Below are 21609 nucleotides of genomic sequence, written 5' to 3' on the forward strand. Positions count from 1 at the left end.
AAGACATTTTTATATTTTATAATCATGTGATATGTCCAATCATAAAGAGCTATACTGGTATAATGAAAGCAGCTATTATATAGAATTTTTGGTTTAAATGACTGACCCCCCTTCATGTTTTTCTGTTAATTTCCCCCAAGCCATTCTACAATTTTGTGTGATCTTGGCTGGCTATATCAGTGGCTAAGTGGAACAGATCAATTGAACTACAGATCAATAATCTCTTTTCATACCTGCCACTCCATGCCACCTCAATCTTTTTATAACATACAATCAAATTTTCTGCATTAAAGATTATCAATAACCTAATTGATCTTTTTTTAATATATCTTTAGATTACTTGATAGACTACTTAAATTTGATGATCCTTCATTCTTTTTTTTTCCAGTTTCTTTCTTTTGTGATCTAACAGCCTTGTATATATTGTCTTCTAAAATCAAATGCAACTCTCAAAGTTTATTAATTCTTCCTCTACAACTTTAGCTAATGTGTTCTTTCCTCTTTATTTCTATTGCCAGTACTCCAGAAAAGCATACTTCCACAGACCAATTCAGTATCTTTGTATTATATTTCTATTCTGTCCTGCCTTCCACACAGCCAATATTTATCAATACTTCTGAAAGACTAACATTTCAAAAGTACAATTCTTTTTACATCAGCCTGTTTTTCAAATCATTCCCTAACTTATACACTATGCAGTACTTCACTGTATGGCCCATTTACTTTATATTTTTGTTAAACATAAGAGTAATCATCTATTGGTAACTGCTCCCACCCCAGAAGATTTCAGGAACCCACCTGAGTTTGCCTCACTTCTAAAAGTGAAGGGCATATTCATGCTTATGTAGGTGAACTTCTTAAAGATCTTGTTTTCTTGATTCTCTCTGGACACCCATTATACACATCAATCATTATTTCTGTTCATTCATTCCCACTAAGAACTTTACAATTCCTAACTTCCCTGAATGCATTGATAGTTTGTAAATAATTGTATGGCTGGATTCTCCTTGGTTTTCATGTCTTAACTCAGATGCTGTCTCCTCAGAGATGCCTTCCTTGGCTTAACACAGTATAATCTTCGTAAAACTTCACAATGTCTAAATTTCCCTCTGTGTTGTATTTATTAACTTTTTTCTCTTTTACTATCTCATGTACTCAATATAAACTCTATGGAAGCAGGAATTTTTTTAAGACAATTATCTTATAGCAGTGCTAGGTTCACAGTGAAAATAAGAAGGTACATATAACTTCTGCCCTCACACATGCGTAGTCTTCTCCATCAACATCCTCCACCAGAGTCACACATTTGTTACATCTGATGAACCTACACGGACAAATTGCAGTCATCTGAAGTCCACAGTTTGCATTTCAGTCACTCTTGATATTTCACATTCTGTGGCTGGACAAAATACAGTGACATATATCCATCTTTATGGTAACATACACAGTATTTTCAATGCCTTAAAATTTCTTTGTGCTCCATTCATCCCTTTCTTCTCACAATCATGGCAATCACTGTTCTTTTAACTGACTCGATAGTTTTGCCTTTTGCAGAATGTCAGGCAGTTGGAATCATACAGTATGTACCCTTTCAGGTTTGCTTCCTTAACTCAGCAATGTGAGATTAAGTTTCCTTCATCTGTTTTCATGGCTTGGTAGCTCATTTCTTTTTAGTGCTGCAGAGCATTTTGTTGTTTGTATGTATCACACTTTATTTCTCTTAACATATTCTGAAGGACATCTTGAAGTGAAGTGAAAGTTGCTCAGTCACGTCTGACTATTTGCAATCCCATGGACTATACAGTCTATGGAATTCTTCAGGACAGAATACTGGAGTGGATAGCCATTTCCTTTGCCAGATGCTTTTCCCAACCCAGGGGTCAAACCCAGGCCTCCTGCATTGCAGGCAGATTCTTTACCAGCTGAACTACAAGGGAAGTCCAAGAATACTGGAGTGGGTTGCCGGGGACCAGCCCCGGCTGATCCAGGGAATTCGAAGCGGGGACGGCGTCGGCGAGGATCAGGAAACAACTGCTTAATTAAACGTTAATTAAGGATATAAAGAGTAATAGAATGAGGATAGCTCAGTGAAGAAATTCAGTGGAGAAAAGAGGCTGAATAATTCAGCCAGAAGGTAAGAGAAAGAACGACATGGTGAGACCAAGTTTCGGTGAACAAGGCCCGCACTTTATTTTCCAAAGTAGTTTTTATACCTTAAGTTATGCATAGAGGATAATGGGGGAAGGGGTAGAGTCAAGCAGCAAGCCAGGCTTTCTTCCTGCAAACTTATCATATGCAAAAGTTTAGGTGATTTGCATCATCTTCTGGCCCGGAGGCCTTTTCCTCTAAAGGTGATTATTCTAAAGTCAGGCGCCAGCCTCCAAAAAGCATTAGATAAAGTTGCATTCCTACAGAGCAAAGGTGTGGTGGGCTATAAAGAAGAAAAAGAATTAATTCAAGGGTCCCAGGTTACAAACATTAAAGCTACTACTTACACCAATTATATTAATCAATACACTGCCAGGGACACAGCAGGTAAGGGATATGGAGACTTAGCAGCAAACATTGGCCCAACAAGTGAGAATCCCTTCACCAATACAATTTCTAATCAATCTTTTAACTGCTCAAAGGAATCTGTATTTAGACAGTTTAGAACATCTCATGCCTCTCACAGTTTGGAGGCTCTGAGCAATCACATGTGGCCGGAAAAACCTATTCAGGCAGGCTAGAGGACTTCCAAGGGAGTTTGTAGGTTGAAACACTGTCACACCCAGGAATTATTAACTGGAGCTGTAAGCTAACTCTTTTTTCAGAGAGGTAGTGGGGGACAGCCCCCCCGTAAAGTCAGAGGTGTAGGTGAAAGCACAAAGCAGAAAGTAGGCAGACTCTGGTTTTGGGGGTAGATTGCTCGAGAATTTCCAGGGAGACTCCTGAGGCTTGATCCCGCCTTTGCGTATGTCAAGCCTCCTTCCTCATGACCTTTGCCACGGGCGGAGCTCGCTCCCCACATCTCCCCCTTTTTTATTTCTTAAAACAGCCAGAGGCAGCTCAGTCGCGAGCTTTTGAATGTTCTGCCGAAGAATCCTGACAATACAAGGAAGGATGATTATGAGAAGCAAAATTAGAACTAAAGATATTAGACAGAATGTTTTTTCCAGAAGTAAAGTTAGAGAAGGTGTGAAATAAGTCATTAGCTGCTCCAGCGGTGGTAAAATCCAGTCGACAGTGTTCCAGGGTCTGTATTTGATTATGAAATTTCCCTAAGTCCAGGCCAATGTCAGAGCTGTTCCAAACACCTGAGATACGATTTTTGATTTTTTCCCATTCATAATCTGTCTCGTTTACCTTTAAAGATGTCACGCATATCCACCGGTAATCAGCGTGGCAAGACAGAGCCATTTTCACTTTTAAAGCCTGTAACTCAGTCCCAATATGCATTATTGCCTCTTCTAAGGCGTCTACTCTCATCTCCAATTTTCTATCTATAACCTCCTGTGTTGCTAGAGTTAAAGAGACATTTTTAGACATAGCATTAACATATTGGGCAGTATGCACTTGTTGAGTCAATGATATTGCTGCCGCAGTAACAGAAGTAATTGCTGCTATTAAAGTTGATATTCCTAAAATAAGTAAAGCCCACAAATCGTCGTGATCACATTAAATCTTGTAGTTGTTGTAACATAGCAAGACTATAGTTAACATATCAATAAGTGGTTACATCATAAGATAAGGTGGACGTTGTAACACTACAAAGGAGCAAACATTATATTGAGGGTTTAAACAAGATGAGAGCATGCATTGTTCACAAGTCACTACATTGGGTCCACCAGTGAAAGTCACATGTACATTAAGTTTTCCAGAATCATTGGTAAAGAGAAAAACATAAGGAGAGGGTAGACAAGCCAAAACAGAGTAAGTAGAATTATTTTCTGGTTGGAGTTCGCGCTGCAGCAGCCCCGTCGGTCCCGCCGGGATCTCGATGTTTATCTTGCCTCCCCTTCAGGCGGGCTCCTCTTTTGTGATCGAAGCAATGGGGGAACTGGATGTCTGGGGGTCTGCAACATGGCGAATCAACCTGTCCTGGATCTAAATTGGAGAATCTGCATCCTGTGGAAAAATACAAGCACATCCTCGACCGCTAGTTAATAATGGGTCAGGACCCTTCCATTGTCCTGAGAGGAGGTCCTTCCATTTGACTAACGGTTTTCCATTTAATTGCTCCAGGTCAATGATGAAGCATTGCAGTAGTTCCAGCCAGATCAGTATTTAGAATATTTATTACAAAAAGAGCATGTTGCAAGATTTGATGGGGAGAACTATACTTAAACTCCCCTTCTTTTAGTTTTTGAATTTGGATTTTTAATGTTTGATGCACTCTTTCAACAATGGCCTGTCCCTGGGGATTATAAGAGATGCCTGTATTATGTTTAATTTGAAACTTTATACAAAATTCCTGAAAAGACTTAGAAGTATAAGCAGGAGCATTGTCAGTTTTCAAAGCTTTTGGTAGGCCCAAATATGAAAAACAAGTAAAGAGATGTTGTATTACATCTTTAACTGCTTCCCCTGTACGAGCAGTTGCAATAATAACATGAGAAAAGGTGTCTACAGTTAAAGAACAAAGGACAGTTTTCCAAATGAAGAGACATGAGTTAGATCCATTTGCCAGAGTACGTTAGGTTTGAGACCGCGAGGATTAACTCCCATAGGTAGACTATTATAAACAGTGGGGCAATATAAGCAAGAACGCACAATTTCTCGAGCAGTCTCTCTGGGAATTTGGAATTGATATCTTAAAGCAGTAGCGTATTGATGAAGTGAGTGAGAGGCTCTGGCCTCCTCAATCACAGAAGCCACTGTATTTCTGGTTAACAAGTTAGCCAAATCATTAAAGGCATTTTAAAGGCCGGGCAATCCGGAATGAGCCCGAATGTGTCCAATGAAAAATATTTTATTTGTCTTCCAAATTTGTTGCTGTAATTTACTTAACAAATGAAATATGGTAGTTTTACTTTCAGGCAAAACCGCAGTTTCAATGTGTGGAAACAACCTGACAATATACTGAGAATCAGAATAAAGGTTAAATTCCTCATCTGCAAACATAGCAAAAGCCTTTATGACTGTTGTTATTTCAGCGCTTTAAGCTGAAGTTTTCTGTGTTTCTAAAACTTTTTGGTGATTTTTAGTAACTATGGAGGCTTTACCATTTGCTGACCCGTCAGTAAAGGCTATCTGAGCATTTGGACTAGGAGATTGTTTACATCTGACAGGAAAAATAACTGGATGTCTGGATATAAAATTCAGCAAAACATGCGAGGGTAAATGATGCAAAAATTCTGACCAAAATAGTTTCCTATAGCAATCTGCCAATTTTCAAACATTAGAAGAGCATCAAGTTGTTCTTTATTATATGGAATTACAATTTCTGATGGCTCTTTACCAAATAATTTAATGCTCCACTTTTTTCCTTTAATATCAAAGTAGCTATCAATCCCGGATAAGAAGCCACTACATTTTTAGTTTGAGCAGGAAGATGGACCCACTCTAGGGGGCTGTTTTGCTATAAAACCAATTTTTTGTCTGGCCACCCCAATTACACCTATGGGGGTTTTATTGCAAAGGAATTATCAAGCAGTTGTCAATTTAATTTTTAAAATTTTTTAAAATTTACATTTTAACAACATAAATTTAGAGATATGTTAATTTAGGTCTAATGTTTAGTTTAGGTCTCTATAAATTTAAATAATAAATGTATAACCTCCTTATCTCATTTTGGTATACAGATATACCTAAATGTAAAATGTATTTATATATGGCAACAAGTATAAACTTATTGACATACAATATATATAAATCAATATACTTGAATTAATCTTATAATTAACATATTAATTCATATATATTACAGCAATACAACATGCACACAGCCAATACCAACCAACACAAACCAATGTACTGTAATAATACATGTCACACATATATAATTATACAGCATACAGAACATATATCACAGCACATCAATCCATACCAATTAATATCAGCCACACACATTATATTACTGCAATATACATTTAATTATACAGTATATATATAATACATATATTGATTTATATACAAATTAAGTAAGTATAGATCTATAAATAGAATTAGGCATACCTTTATTATGTTTTATTTATACCCATACCTAATTAGGCAAACTGTAGTTAGGCAAATATATTTATATTACGTATTTATAACAATATATAAAGTATTGTTAATTGTACCACCTGTTGATAACTAAGAAATTGAGAAAACCCTTCTCTGAATATCTCCTATTTGAGACAGCACGTCCCTCCCCCATAGGGTAAAGGGGAGCGTAGGAACTACATACAGTTGGAAAGTTCCACAGGTATCCTCAAACTGCCAATCTAACATTTTTGAACTTTTAACTACTGTGGGGGCTTGAGGGCAAATGAAACAAAATTTGACCCCTGAAATCTATCAGGGCAACTTGACAATCATCACTATTTTGTAAAAGACTTGCAGTTGATCCTTATTGAGTGAAATTATTATATTTGCTACTTCTTTTCTAAAAAGTTCCACACTTCTTTTTTCCTCCTTTTATAATTAATTGTGCCACCAAGCGGGGATAAGATAAAACTATATTTCTTGGGGTCACTGGTAGATGGAACCAATGGGCCTTTTTGTCACAAGCACCCTGTAGGTGTATGTTTTATGGCAAGAATAATTTAATCTCATCTTTTGGTAGTATTAATCCTAATTAACTGATCATTTAAAGTCTCATCTACTTTAACAAGAGCCAACTCTGTCTCACTAGTCAACTTAGAACTGGAATTAGGGTCGCTTTTTAAGCAATTAAACAAAGGCTTTAAATCTGCAGTAGTCAGTTTTAAATGTGGGCATATCCAATTAATGTCCCCTAATAATTTTTGGAAACCATTTAAAGTTAGTAAACAATCTCTCTGCAGCTTCAAAGGGGCATTATCAGTTTTTTAAAACTTTTGGCCGACCTAAATATGAGAAGCAAGTAAACAGGTGTTGCACAACAAGTTTATAAGCTTCTCCAGTTATCGTTTTGTAACCTAAATCTGATCTATAGCTTTTTAGATGACAAGCAACCATCTAATCTTTGCTTGAATACTTCCAACAACAGGAAACTCACTACTCTTCAAGGTTTTAAACTCTCCCTCACCTTTTTCTCTACAGCATTCCCAACCCGCATATCACTTTCTCTAATCTCAACTCATTTTCAGTAGTATGTGTTGGCCAGGAGCTGGGTCAGTCTTTCCCAGCAATGTTAAGAGACGTCTGTTCCTGTGTCTAATAGCCCTGACATTTTATTTTCTTGAATTAAAAGATCTTTTAAAGGCCTTGGAGCTGTAATTTCCTGCACCCAAAAGGCTGGATCACTAGATCTAAACGCTCTGTGGCTCTTAGCTTGAGAAGTCAAGTTTTTTCCTGCCTGATAAGGTAAAAGCAAAAACTGTGTTATTCTTTGACCTTTATTAATTTGCACAGTTTTGGTAAGCGGCGAGATCAAAACTATAATTTCTCCAATATAATCAGAATCTACTACACCATACACCACCCAAATTCCTTGAAAAGAAAGCGAGCTATACCCTAGCACAAGTCCTACAATGCCCTCAGGCAGGGGGCCAGCCACTCCCATTGGAATCGGAGCAACCGCAAGTCAGGGGTTAAAATTGTTGCTAAATCCCCTTACCGGTCCGCTTTTTTCTTAGCCTGGGTGAGACCCCCCCTGAGGGGGTTTTCTCCAAAAAGCGCGCTCTGCATATTGTGCACGCAGTCTGTTTTAAAATCTCCACTGTTCAAAAAACTTTTTATCTTCCTCAGGCTTAGACAACACTTTGAGAGGCTTTGGGGGCAAAGTGGGGAACTCTTGGGCCCTGGAAGGCGCAAACGGAGGCGGCAGCAATGGCCTTAAATCAGAAAGTGGTGGATAAGTTTTTTTTTTTTTTTTTTTAAGTTTGCGCAGAGGGGGAGGGAGCTCGCCAGGGCACCTGGTCACAGCGTCTCTTACAGTCTCTCTCTCTCTTCCTCTCTTCCTGCTTTTCTCACTTTTCTCTCCCCCTTCCTTTATCGCTACCCTTCTCTTTCCTTCGTTTCTTTCCCTTTACCCTCTTTCTCTCTTTTTTTTTTCCTCCTCCCTCTCTTTCTCTCTGTATCTCTTTTTCTAACTTGCTTTCTTCCTTTCTCAATCTTGCTGCGTTCCCTGATTCCTTCCTTCTCTGTTCCTCTCTCCTTTTCACTCTTTAGCTTTTTCTCTCTTTAGATCTTTCTCTATTTTCTTTCCTTTTTTCTTTTTCACTTTTGTTTTTCTTTTTTGTTTTTCTTTTTTCGCTTGGGTGAGGCCCCCCTGAGGGGGTTTTCTGCAAGGAGCAGGCTCTGTATATTGTGTATTTTTTAAAAGCTCCTGTGTTTAAAAGAAATCTTTTTTATCTTTTTCAGCTTTAGGCAATGCTCTGGGAGACTTTGGATGTAAACTGGGGAATTTTTAGGCCCTGGGAGGTGCAAGCGGAGGTGGAGTAGTCGCCTTAAATCAGAAATTGTTGGATAAATTTTAAAGGTTTGTGTAGAGGGGGAGGGGGCTCTCCAGGGCGCCCGGCCGCAGCGTCCTGTAAGCCCTCTCCTTCCTCCGGAGGTAGAGCACAGTCTCCCTCCTTTTCTTCGTCAATGGCAGAAAATATGATCTGCGCAGAAGGTGGAGACCCACTACCATCCACCGCTATAGCCTCTCCCATAGGCTATCCCACGGCCTCATGACGAGGGTCCAGAACATTTTTAATCATATTTATAGGATACGTTTTTAGTTGTTTTTTACCTTCACCCAAGTATCTAAATTAACAGTAGCCTCTTTAACAGTTTCAAGATTACTTGTATAAAGAGTTGCCATTCTTAGTTTCAGTGTTACCCATGTCAGAAAATTAAGTATAATAGAAGATAAAGCTTTTAGCTTTTAAAAGATCAGGCTTTTCTTTGGCCTTTTAACTCTAGAAACCGGGTTTTCTCTCAAACCCCTTTGACACTTTCAATAAAAACCGGGTTTTCTCTCAAACCCCTTTAACACTTCCCACCACTACTCGCCCTGTCTGTCCTACAGGGGGGTCCGCGGCACCCTGGGTGGGGGCCTATCCGTCCCATAAATTCAACACTTTCTCAACACTTTTTCAATTCAACACTTTCTCAACACTTTTTCTGAGGTACCTACCTTCGAATCAGCCTGTTCGGGCGCCACTTGCCGGGGACCAGCCCCGGCTGATCCAGGGAATTCGAAGCGGGGACGGCGTCGGCGAGGATCAGGAAACAACTGCTTAATTAAACGTTAATTAAGGATATAAAGAGTAATAGAATGAGGATAGCTCAGTGAAGAAATTCAGTGGAGAAAAGAGGCTGAATAATTCAGCCAGAAGGTAAGAGAAAGAACGACATGGTGAGACCAAGTTTCGGTGAACAAGGCCCGCACTTTATTTTCCAAAGTAGTTTTTATACCTTAAGTTATGCATAGAGGATAATGGGGGAAGGGGTAGAGTCAAGCAGCAAGCCAGGCTTTCTTCCTGCAAACTTATCATATGCAAAAGTTTAGGTGATTTGCATCATCTTCTGGCCCGGAGGCCTTTTCCTCTAAAGGTGATTATTCTAAAGTCAGGCGCCGGCCTCCAAAAAGCATTAGATAAAGTTGCATTCCTACAGAGCAAAGGTGTGGTGGGCTATAAAGAAGAAAAAGAATTAATTCAAGGGTCCCAGGTTACAAACATTAAAGCTACTACTTACACCAATTATATTAATCAATACACTGCCAGGGACACAGCAGGTAAGGGATATGGAGACTTAGCAGCAAACATTGGCCCAACAAGTGAGAATCCCTTCACCAATACAATTTCTAATCAATCTTTTAACTGCTCAAAGGAATCTGTATTTAGACAGTTTAGAACATCTCATGCCTCTCACAGTTTGGAGGCTCTGAGCAATCACATGTGGCCGGAAAAACCTATTCAGGCAGGCTAGAGGACTTCCAAGGGAGTTTGTAGGTTGAAACACTGTCACACCCAGGAATTATTAACTGGAGCTGTAAGCTAACTCTTTTTTCAGAGAGGTAGTGGGGGACAGCCCCCCCGTAAAGTCAGAGGTGTAGGTGAAAGCACAAAGCAGAAAGTAGGCAGACTCTGGTTTTGGGGGTAGATTGCTCGAGAATTTCCAGGGAGACTCCTGAGGCTTGATCCCGCCTTTGCGTATGTCAAGCCTCCTTCCTCATGACCTTTGCCACGGGCGGAGCTCGCTCCCCACAGTGGGTAGCCTATCCCTTCTCCAGAGATATTCTCAACCCAGGAATCGAACTGGGGTCTCCTGCATTGCAGGCAGATTCTTTACCGACTTATCAGGGAAGCCCAAAGGACATCTTGGTTGCTTCCAAATTTTGGCAAGTATGAATGAAGCTGCCATAAATATCCATGTGCAGGTTTTAAATATGGATATAACTTTTCAAATTTGGGGGGGGGGGAAATACCAAGGAGCACAATTGTTGGATTGTACACTTAAAGTATGTTTGGCTTTTTCTGTTTAGGGCTAGGGGATTTCCACAACATCAGCTAGGTATTGCATGGGTCTTAAGAAATGGAATCACAAAATTAAGTAAATTTTGTTTCATACTATTATCTGCATCGTTTTCTTCAATTTACACATCAACCAAACCAAATGGTATAAAAATCACATGTAGAAACAAGAGGCTTATATAGACATAATCACCCAATGGGCTTTTCAGGTCATGCTAGTGGTAAACAGCCTGCCTACCAATGCAGAAGATGCAAGAGACACGGGTTCGATCCCGAGGTTAGGAAGAGCCCCTGGAGGAAAAATGGCAACTCACTCCAGTATTCTTGCCTCACAGACAAGAATCCCATGGACAGAGAAGACTGATGGGCTACAGTCCTTGGGGTCACAAAGAGCTGGACACGACTGAAGCTACTTAGCATGTATGTAATCATAGCGTATAAAATCAATCATAATAATAGAATAAAGCAATCCTCCCCATCTTTTTTAGTCATTTTAGATAAGTTCCATTCATATTTTAAACTCTTTGGGGGACATTTTAAATATAACTACTTACTGAGTTACTATTAGCAAAGTTTCAAAAAAGGCAAACCAGATATAAATTAATCCCATTCTGTGTAATTCTGAAATTCTTATTTACCATGAAAAAATCAAACATATTTGATATACTTTGTAGTGAGGAACAGTTACTGTATAGTTGTAGAGGGTACTTTTTCCACTTAGATTTTATATGTAACTCTATTAATAAAGAAACTTTATTTTAGAACACATGAATTTAACTGTAAGAAAGAAAACTTCTGATGCACATTTACAAATGGTTCTCAATAATTCAAAGAGAGCTTTTTAGTGATAAGATCTTGGAACTGCCATCTTTTAATCAATTTCTATTTTAAAGTCTGAAATATTAATACTATTTCATTTAAGTCAAATCACCTTTTATTACTAGGAAAATTTCCAATAGAATTTAATGGAAAATCCTGAATTGTTATAAGCCATCTCCTGTTAATGAACATCAAAACTTCAGTGGGGAATTAGAAATTCAGAGGAAATATGTATATTCAAATAGAAAATAGCAACACTCAAAAATAAGTCTAAGCGTTAGTTAATATTACACTCTATCATCAATGTTTAAATTCAAGGATATGATAAAAATTACTGGATGTTTTGCTTTTATAACGCCTATCTTTCTAGTTCAGCATTCGAACTTCCAATAAATTAAAAAATAAAACCCAGAAATTCCAAGTCCACTTCTAGATATCGTTCTCCTTCAAACTGAAAGTAAAATACATAGCAACACTTAAAGAAAAACACCCTTCATGGATTAACACTAAATGGCACCATGAGCTTCTTTCTTGGAGATACAAACTCTTAAAATAATTGAGTTCTACCAAAGATGTCCAGAAGTTTCTCTAAATATACTGGAGTGGACCATCCTGACACAATAACATATGCCACAAACTGCCAAAGGCTGTAAAATGTGCCACCAGTATAAACTGTTTTAAAAACAGAGTTGGGCAAGTATTTGGGGAAAAGAAATATTGAAGGGCAGACCCGCTAAATCAAAAGGAAGCTATGGGCAATAAATGCCAAGCTACTGAGTTCTTTCAAGATTTACTGCAAATTCTTCCTGTGCAGTAGCCTCATTTCTTTTTCTTGTGAGCAAAATGAAGTTATTATAAGATATCATGCCAAATCTCATGAAATGTCATGACAAAGCACTAAAAAATGACCACTTTCTGCATGAAGCTTTTGAAGATGGTTCTATGGCATTAAAATCTCCTATGAACTACAGTTATTTTTAGGGGTGAAAGAAATTTTGTTCATTTTATTTAATTTCTTAATGTAGGACATGTTTTATTATTTTATGATTTTAGATTAACATTTATTTGGAAAACTTCCAATAATGTCACTATTCATGGAAACTAACCTGTTATTTTTTAATAAGGAAAAAGTTACTGACTCCTTCTCAGATACAGTGTGTATTCAGCTTTTTTACTTCTAGTAAACAAGATGCATTTCAGTTTTAGTAACTTTCCTTGACCATATATTACTAAATACACTTATTTATACAACTGAGATTTATTTAACAAATTAACTGGTATATGCAGAGATGCGGCCTATAATATTTACCTACAAGTATTGGGTTAAATTCAGTATTCTTGCCTGGAGAATTCCATGGACAGAGGAGCTTGGTGGGCTACAGTCCATGCAGTCACAAAGAGCAGGATATGCCTGAGCACACACACACATATTCAGGGGTTTCCTTGACTTCAGTGTGCTGGCTTCAGCGAAAGTCATGCCATTGGGAGTGTGGGCCAACATTCAAGGATTAATTGTGTAGGGAGTATAGAAACAACTCCTTTTTAGCCCAAAGCAGGACATCTTTGAACAGGAACTTCAGCCTCAGGATCTCCCTTGGGTCTGTTAAGACAGTTTGGACTATTTCACAGCTGGATGTCTCTCTCTGCCCGTCCTCCTTCCTTCTCCTTTCTAAGGTATTAATACCATCAGGATCCCATATAAACACCCTGAACGCTAAGCTGTCTCAGTGTCTGTGAGAAAATCTATTTGCTATCCTCACATATATCATCTCTTAAATATTTTCAGCTGTACCTTTAATTATGTCAAAATGCATCTCGGCACTTCCCTGGTGGCCCAGTGCCTAAGACTCCGTCCACTCTTCCAATGCAGGGCGCTCAGATTCCATCCCTGCTCAGGGAACTAGATTCCACAGGCAGCAACGACCAGTGTGCTTGCTGCAACGAAAGATCTTAAAAGCCACAACAAAGATCCAAGATCCTATGTGCTTCAACTAAGACCCAGTGTGTCTGAATATTAAATAAATATTTTTCTAATTCATTTAGTTTTATCATCTTTTTTGAGTCAGTCTCATTATAGTCTATCATTTTTACACGAGGTCAAAGAGAGACCTCCGAACTGAGGTCACATTTTCTAGTCCTGTACCTTTCAGGTACATACCCAACAAAACTAGAAAGAGTGTCAGTTCAAAACAGATGCCTTTATTCCCTTAGTGATCACCCAACAACTATGGAATAAGGTTTATCTCCTTGACACTTGCATATTGAGTTTTCTCTTTTTAAGCCGCAGCATACTTTTCCAAACTCAGCACCTTTTATTCAATCTTGTACACCCTGGACTTTGGCCTTGTTAATTGTTTTCCTAAATGTCTGCCTCCCCTCACCCTTGTATGTTTGCATTGGTTTCTCTGTGACAGAGTTTATTATCCTGGGCTTGAAAATCACTGCAGAAGGTAACTGCAGCCATGAAATTAAGATACTTGCTCCTTGGAAGAAAAGCTGTAACAAACCTAGATAGCATATTAAAAAGCAGAGACACCACTTTACTGACAAAGGTGCATATAGCCAAAGATATGGTTTTCCCAGTAGTCAGGTACAGATGTGAGAGTTGGACCATAAAGAAGGCTGCTGCTAAGTCACTTCAGTTGTGTCCGACTCTGTGCGACCCCATAGATGGCAGCCCACCAGGCTCCCCTGTCCCTGGGATTCTCCAGGCAAGAACACTGTTGCCATTTAAGAAGGCTGAGAGCCAAAGAATTGATGCTTTTAAACTGTGATGCTGGAGAAGACTCTTGAAAGTCCGTTGACTTGAAAGTCCGTTGGACTGCAAGGAGATCAAACAAGTCAATCCAAAGGAAATCAACCCTGAATATTCATTGGAAGGACTGATGCTGAACCTTAAGTTCCAATACTATGGCCACCTGATGCCAAGAGCTGACTCATTGGAAAAGACCTTGATGCTGGGAAAGAATGTAAGCAGAATAAGGGGGCAGCAGAAGATGAAATGATTAGATAGCATCACTGATTCAACGGACATGATTTTGAGCAAATTCCGGGAGACAGTGGAGGACAGAAGCAGTTCTTGGAGACACAAAGATTCAGACATGACTTAGTGACTGAACAACAACTATTCCTGAAACACTATTCATCGTCTTCTAAGATTTTCTTCCCAGATTCAGCTAAAACCACACTTTCTCTTCTGATACCTTTTTGAAATAAATCCCCTCTAACTTCCAAACACATTAAGTACCTTAAACTTCTTAGTTGAAAATAATTATGGTTAGTAGAGAAATATGATACATTTTTACATTCATCTGACAAACTACTTCTGAGGGGCCCTATAAGTGGATAATTTTCTAAATAGGATTTTCATCTTTCAAGTATTGACTAACATATAATTTAAAATTACTGCTTAAGTCCTTTTATAAACATTTGGCATTAATATTAAAGAAAATAAAGTTTGTAAACAAAGATATTCCTTCCTCTCTAAAATATGGACTAATTTAGCCAAGAGGCTTTAAAATGACCCACACTGCATGCCCAATATGTGTGGGTTATTTGCATGTTTACATTTATTATATATATACAATTTAAAGAGATAAATCATGCTTATTGTGATATTATATATATATATATATATACACACATATGTGTGTATATATTTAATGCTCTACAGTTTTAAGTCCAGAAAGGACAAATAAAGGCCAAGCCACAATTTCTCTGGTTTATCCTATTTTTTCAAGCTCTTTTTTTCCTATCCATCTTATCTTTAAATTAACTTGTAGGGTCTAAATCAATATCCTTCCAGGGCTTTTGTTACCTTATCTTGATGTGGTGTTTCTGAACTAATGATGAAAATGCAGCTTATGTTTAGGCTTAGCCCTTCAATTTGAATCTACTGAAGGGCACACATATTTCTTCAACCTCTCACAATATTTTGATTAAAGATAATTATTTTCTGTTTTAATACAATAATGGTATAGTTGCTATTCTTCATGTCCTCCTTGACCCCTCTTCCCTCTTCTTCTTACTGTTAAACTTTTAGCTAATTCTTTCCATAGCTATTACTCTTCTTTTTAGAGTCTCCCTGAAGGAAATTTAAACATTCAAAAATAATTTCCCCAAAACTACAGAGGGATCCAGAGATCTCATTCAACATGATTTTCTGTGATTATTTGCATCAGACTCCCTGAGAATAAGTCTGTGGGATTCCTTCTATTCATTGAAAGTCACACATTCTTTGCAAAAGGAAACATAATATTCTGTAAAGAACACAATTCTGCCTTTAGAAAATAATTATTATAATAAGAACAATAATAACAGATTTGTTTTCATTGGAAGAAGAGACATTTAGATTTCAGAGAATCTGTGTTCCATTTAACAATTTTTTTAGACTAAATATTCATCTTGTTTTAATGGTGCTTCATACATTATTTAATCTAGAGCCTACCTTCTCTGAGTCACACTAACCATTCACATTCATTTTTACTTAGGTGACACTAAAGGGGGGCATGCAGAACTGAACGCTACTGTTCCAGCAGGCTGGCAGGCCAGAGCTGCAATGAAAGGTAATGTAATGTAGGCAACTGAACTCACTTTAGGTTTTGAGCAAATCATGCTGGAACATATATTGGAATTTGCAGAAATGAAATGTTTCATTCTTTTCACACACTGATGATTTTCTTTTAGTATTTTCCACCTTCTATGGTTCCTTTGTATCAGCATTTCTTTGTCTCCTTCACGCTTCTCTTATATTTGTTCTCTGCTTTCTTTGTAAATAACTGAAATTGTATTTATGACACATATACACACACTTTTAGCATTTTTTTGCTGTTCTTTTTTTTTTCTTTTTAACAAAAGAATGTTTGTGAAGGATCTCATTAGGTCCATTCTCTTATCCCAACTATCCACACTTGATACAGCAGAATTGAGTGCTGTCTTTTTCTGATTTATTAGCTTTTTGCACTATTGAGATGAATGTTGGGCACATAACAGATGCTTGATTCATTTTTCCTGCTGTAAATGGCCACAATAAAAACAAAGAATAAGTTCTAGCATGCCTTTATTAATTGCAATACAATTTTTTTAAAAATTAAAAATTAGCAAAATAACATAATCATTCAAAATTTTCAGAATTGTTAAGAGTAAATGATCATAAATTCCCAACCTATTTGGATAAGCAAAAATATATAAACCACTTTAAATATCAATCTTTTAGATAATATTATTATTAAGTTACATGATGAAAAAATTTCAAGTCATATATTACATATAAAAGATAAAAATGTGTTTTGCAGTAGATTATAGCTATTAATGGGGCTTCCCTGGTGGCTCAGATGGTAAAGAATCCACCTGCAGCACAGGATACCTAAGCTCTATCCCTGGGTTGGGAAGATCCCCTGGAGGAGGGCATGGCAACCTATTCCAGTATTCTTGCCTGGAGAATCCCCACCATGGACAGAGGAGCCTGGTGGGCTACAGTCCATGGGGTCGCAAACAGCTGGACATGACTGAGGACTAACCACACACACACACGACTATTGATACATAAACAGCAGTTTGGATGAATACTTTCAAGTCTCATTAACTCATACCTTTGGGGTCATTTGGGATTATTTCCAAAGCTGTAACTCCAAAACACAGTTTACAACCTCAGGAAGTTTTTAAACAGCTTGAGTGCTTTAGAAAAAACAAATTTTATTTTAAACAAATATTTTATTAATCAAAATTTGAAGGATCACCAAACAGGTGAGGGAAATACAACAGTATTTAAAAGTAATGGTAACTGGTTGAGGAACTGATAGATCTTTCTTTGCTTTGTTGCATGTCTGTATTTTCTAAACTTCAGTAAATAAGGAAAGCATGCTTTTTTAAACACAGCAGCAACTTATTCCCAAGCACATGAAAAATAATACTTTAAATATAAATCATGAAATCTTTTTAAACTGAGTCCAATGATAGTTATATATCAATTTTAGATACAGTAGTGTAGCAAATGGCATTAGTGAAAAATAAACTGCATATTTTAAATATTATAAGTTATATGAAAGTTTTTTCAAAATCCATATATAATCAAAAGGTATACTAAATGAAAAACATGAGAACATAAACAGTGAAAACAGAAAATATTAATGTAAATAATTAAATTCATAGGTACAACAAATAAAGTAGATATTCAGAATATGAATATATAATTATATATCTTTAAATTAATGGTTTGTATATTTTATATTATTATGCTTTTGTTCATTGTGTATTAGAATGTAAAATTAAGGTGGAGAAATCATCAGAGGAATTTGCAAAATAACTTGAGATGTTAAAAACTGAAATAATGCTTATGAATGAAACATTAATATGAAAATTTGGAAACTATTACACAGTTGATTCCCTGATGGCTTAAGTGGTAAAGAATCCATCTGCAATGCAGAAGACACAGGAGACATAGGTTTGATCCCTGGATCGGGAAGATCCCTTAGAGGAGGAAATAGCAACCCACTCCAGTATTCTTGCCTGGGAAATCCCATGGACAGAGGAGCCCGGTGGGCTTCATTACGGTCCATGGTGTCACAAAGAGTCAGACACAAGTGAGCGACTGAGAACAGACATTCTATATATGTATGAGTGATATTACTCTAAATTTTAAACTGTCAAAATCATTTCACATGTTGTCTAAAATAAACTACCCCTCATGATTAATAGTTTCCAACTCACTGATAAAGCTGCTTTGGTTTATTCATAACACTATATTTAATGTTTTCTCATTTACTTATAAATTGTTTGCATTCTCTCCCTGGTAGGTTCCAATACTCTAATAACTAGAGCTGGTAAAGAATAATGCCTAGTTCATTTTAAGAGCATGGTAAATATTTGATGTATGAAGTCAGCTGGAAAGATATTCAAGTAAAAGCAATTATACATTGATTTAGTGAAGTTAAAGATGTGGATGTATATAGGGTGAAAGTAAAGTCTGATGCTGTAAAGAAAAATATTGCATAGAAACCTGGAATGTTAGGCCTACGAATCAAAGTAAATTGGACTTGGTCAAGCAGGAAATGGCAAGACTAAACATTGACATGTTAGGAATCAGTGAAATAAAAGGAATGGGAATGGGTGAATTTAACTCAGATGACCATTGTATCTACTACTGTGAGCAAGAATCCCTTAGAGAAAATGGAGTAGCACTCATAGTCAAAGAAAGAATCTGAAATTCAGTACTTGGGTACAATCTCAAACACGACAGAATGATCTCTGTTCATTTCCAAGGCAAACTGTTTAATATCACAAGTCTATGTCCCAACTACTAACGTCAAAGAAGCTGAAATAGAACAATTCTATGAGGACCTACAAGACCTTCTAGAATGAATCCCCCCAAAAAGAAGATGTCTTTTCTATCATAGGGAACTAGAATGTAAAAGTAGGAAGCCAAGAGATACCTGGAGTATCATGAAAGTTCTGCCTTGGAGTACAAAATGAAGCAGGGCAAAGGCTAACAGAGTTTTGCCAAGAGAATGCATGGGTCATAGCAAACACTCTCTTCCAACAACACAAGGAATGACCCTACACATGGACATCACCAGATGGTCAGTACCTAAATCAGATTGATTATATTCTTTGCAGCTGAAGATGGATAAGCTCTATACAGTCAGCAAACACTAGACCAGGAGCAGACTGTGGCTCAGATCAGAATTCTTTATTGCCAAATACTGACTTAAGTTGAAGAAAGTAGGGAAAACCACTAGACCATTCAGGTATGACTTAAATCAAATCCCTTACAATTATACAGTGGAAGTGACAGATTCAAGGAATTAGATCTGATGAACAGACTGCCTGAAGAACTATGGATGGAAGTTCGTGACATTGTACAGGAGGTGGTGATCAAAACCATCCCCAAGAAAAAGAAATGCAAAAAAGGCAGAATGGTTGTCTGAGGAAGCCTTAAAAATAGCTGAAAAAAGAACAGACGAGAAAGGCAAAGGAGAAAAGGAAAGATACACCCAACTGAATGAAGAGTTCCAGAGAATAGCAGGAGAGATAAGAAAGCCTTTTCTTGTGAACAACACATAGAGGAAAACAACAGAATGGGAAAGACTAGAGCTCTCTTCAAGAAAATTGGAGATATCAAGGGAGTATTTCATGCAAGGATAGGCACAATAAAGGGCAGAGAAGGCAAGGACGTAACAGAAGCAGAAGAGATTAAGAAGAGAGGGCAAGAATACACAGAAGAGCTATACAAAAAAGACCTTCATGACCCAGATAACCATTATGATGTTATCTCACCTGGAGCCAGATATCCCAGAGTGTTAAGTCAAGCAGGCCTTAGGAGGCATTATCGCTAAACAAGCTATTGGAGATGATGGAATTCTAGCTGAGCTACTTCAAATCCTAAAAGATAATGTAGTTAAAGTACTGCACTCAACATGCCAGCAAAGTTGGAAAACCCATCAGTGGCCACACTACTGAAGAAAATCAGTTTTCATTCTAATCTCAACGGAGGGCAATGCCAAAGAATGTTCAAATTACCACACAAACTACCACATAATTTCACATGCTAGGAATGTAATGCTCAAAATCCTTCAAGCTAGGCTTCAACAGTACATGAACTGAGAATGTCTAGATGTACAAGCTGTGTTTAGAATAGGCAGAGGAACCAGAGATCAAATTACCAATATCCAATCAGCTGGATCTCAGGAAAAGCAAGGGAATTCCAGAAAAACATCTAGTTCTGCCTCATTGACTACGATAAAGCTTTTGACTATGTGGATCACAACAAACTGTGGAAAATTCTTAAAGAAATGAGAATCAGATCATCTTACCTGCCTCCTGAGAAACCTGTATGCAGATCAAGAACCAACAGCTAGAACTGGACACGGAAAAATAAACTGGTTTCAAATCGGGAAAGGAGTATGTCAAGGCTGTATATTGTCACCCTGCTTATTTAACTTATATGCAGAGTACATCATGCAAAATGCCAGGCTGAATGAATCCTGAGCTTGAATCAAAATTCCTGGGAGAAATATCAATGACCTCAGATATGCAAATGATACCAATCTAATGGCAGAAATTGAAAAGAAACTAAATAGCCTCTTTTTTTTATATTTTATTTTTTAACTTTACAATATTGTATTGGTTTTGCCATATATCAACATGAATCCACCACAGGTATACATGTGTTCCCCATCCTGAACCCTCCTCCCTCCCCATACCATCCCTCTGGGTCATCCCAGTGCACCAGCCCCAAGCATCCAGTATCATGCATTGAACCTGGACTGCTGACTTGTTTCATATATGATATTATACATGTTTCAATGCCATTCTCCCAAATCATCCCGCCCTCTCCCTCTCCCACAGAGTCCAAAAGACTGTTCTATACATCAGTGTCTCTTCTTGATGAGGGTGAGAGAGGGGAATGAACAAGCTGGCTTAAAACTCAACATTCAAAAAACTAAGATCATGGGATCCAGTCCCATCACTTCATGGCAAAAAGATGGGGGAAAAGTGGAAACAATGACAGATTTTATTCTCTTTGACTCCAAAATCACTGCAGACTTTTAATAACATAGCCATGAAATTAAAAGACGTTTGCTCCTATGACCAACCTAGACAGCATATTAAAAAGCAGAGACATTACTTTGCCAACATAGGTTTGTCTAGTCAAGGCTATGGTTTTTCCAGTGGTCATGTATGGATGGGAAAGTTGGACTATAAGGAAAGCTGAGCACTGAAGAATTGATGCTTTTGAACTGTGGTGTTGGAGAAGACTCTTGAGAGTCCCTTGGACAGCAAGGACATCAAATCAGTCAATCCTAAAGGAAATCACCCTGAATATTCATTGGAAGGACTGATGCTGAAGCTGATGCTCTAATACTCTGGCCACCTGATGTGAAGAACTGACTCATTGGAAAAGACCCTGGTTCTGAGAAACACTAAGGGCAGGAAAAGAAGGGGGGCAACAAAGGATGAGATGGTTGGATGGCATCTACATAATGAACATGAGTTTGAGCAAACTCCGGGAGATAGTGAAGGACAGGAGAGTCTTATGTGCTGCAGTCCATGGTTTCCTGAAGAGCCGGACATGACTTAGCAACTGAACAACAAATATAATGGGTTTTTATTCATGACAGAACCATGGATTTGATAAATTAATGCCCTCTGGTTTTGTCCTAAATAAAATGTCTGATTTAGGATTCTATTTTAACCTAGATTACATTTCCATCCACAGGAG

At 37.7% G+C, this 21609-nt stretch overlaps 1 long non-coding RNA gene across 1 annotated transcript in view; it reads right to left on the minus strand.

Moving 5' to 3' along the window:
• Positions 1-2165: 2165 nt before the first annotated feature.
• The window catches only part of LOC147370030 (uncharacterized), a 51268-nt gene continuing 31824 nt past the window's right edge, over positions 2166-21609 (minus strand). The window contains exon 4 of the long non-coding RNA XR_015168335.1: positions 2166-9728. This is a non-coding gene — a long non-coding RNA (uncharacterized LOC147370030). The remainder of the gene's footprint in view (positions 9729-21609) is intronic.

The sequence above is a fragment of the Bos grunniens genome, chromosome 7 (genome assembly GCF_055505025.1).
Source record: "Bos grunniens cultivar Pamir isolate PY7600 chromosome 7, Bosgru_T2T1.0, whole genome shotgun sequence".
NCBI lineage: Eukaryota > Metazoa > Chordata > Mammalia > Artiodactyla > Bovidae > Bos > Bos grunniens.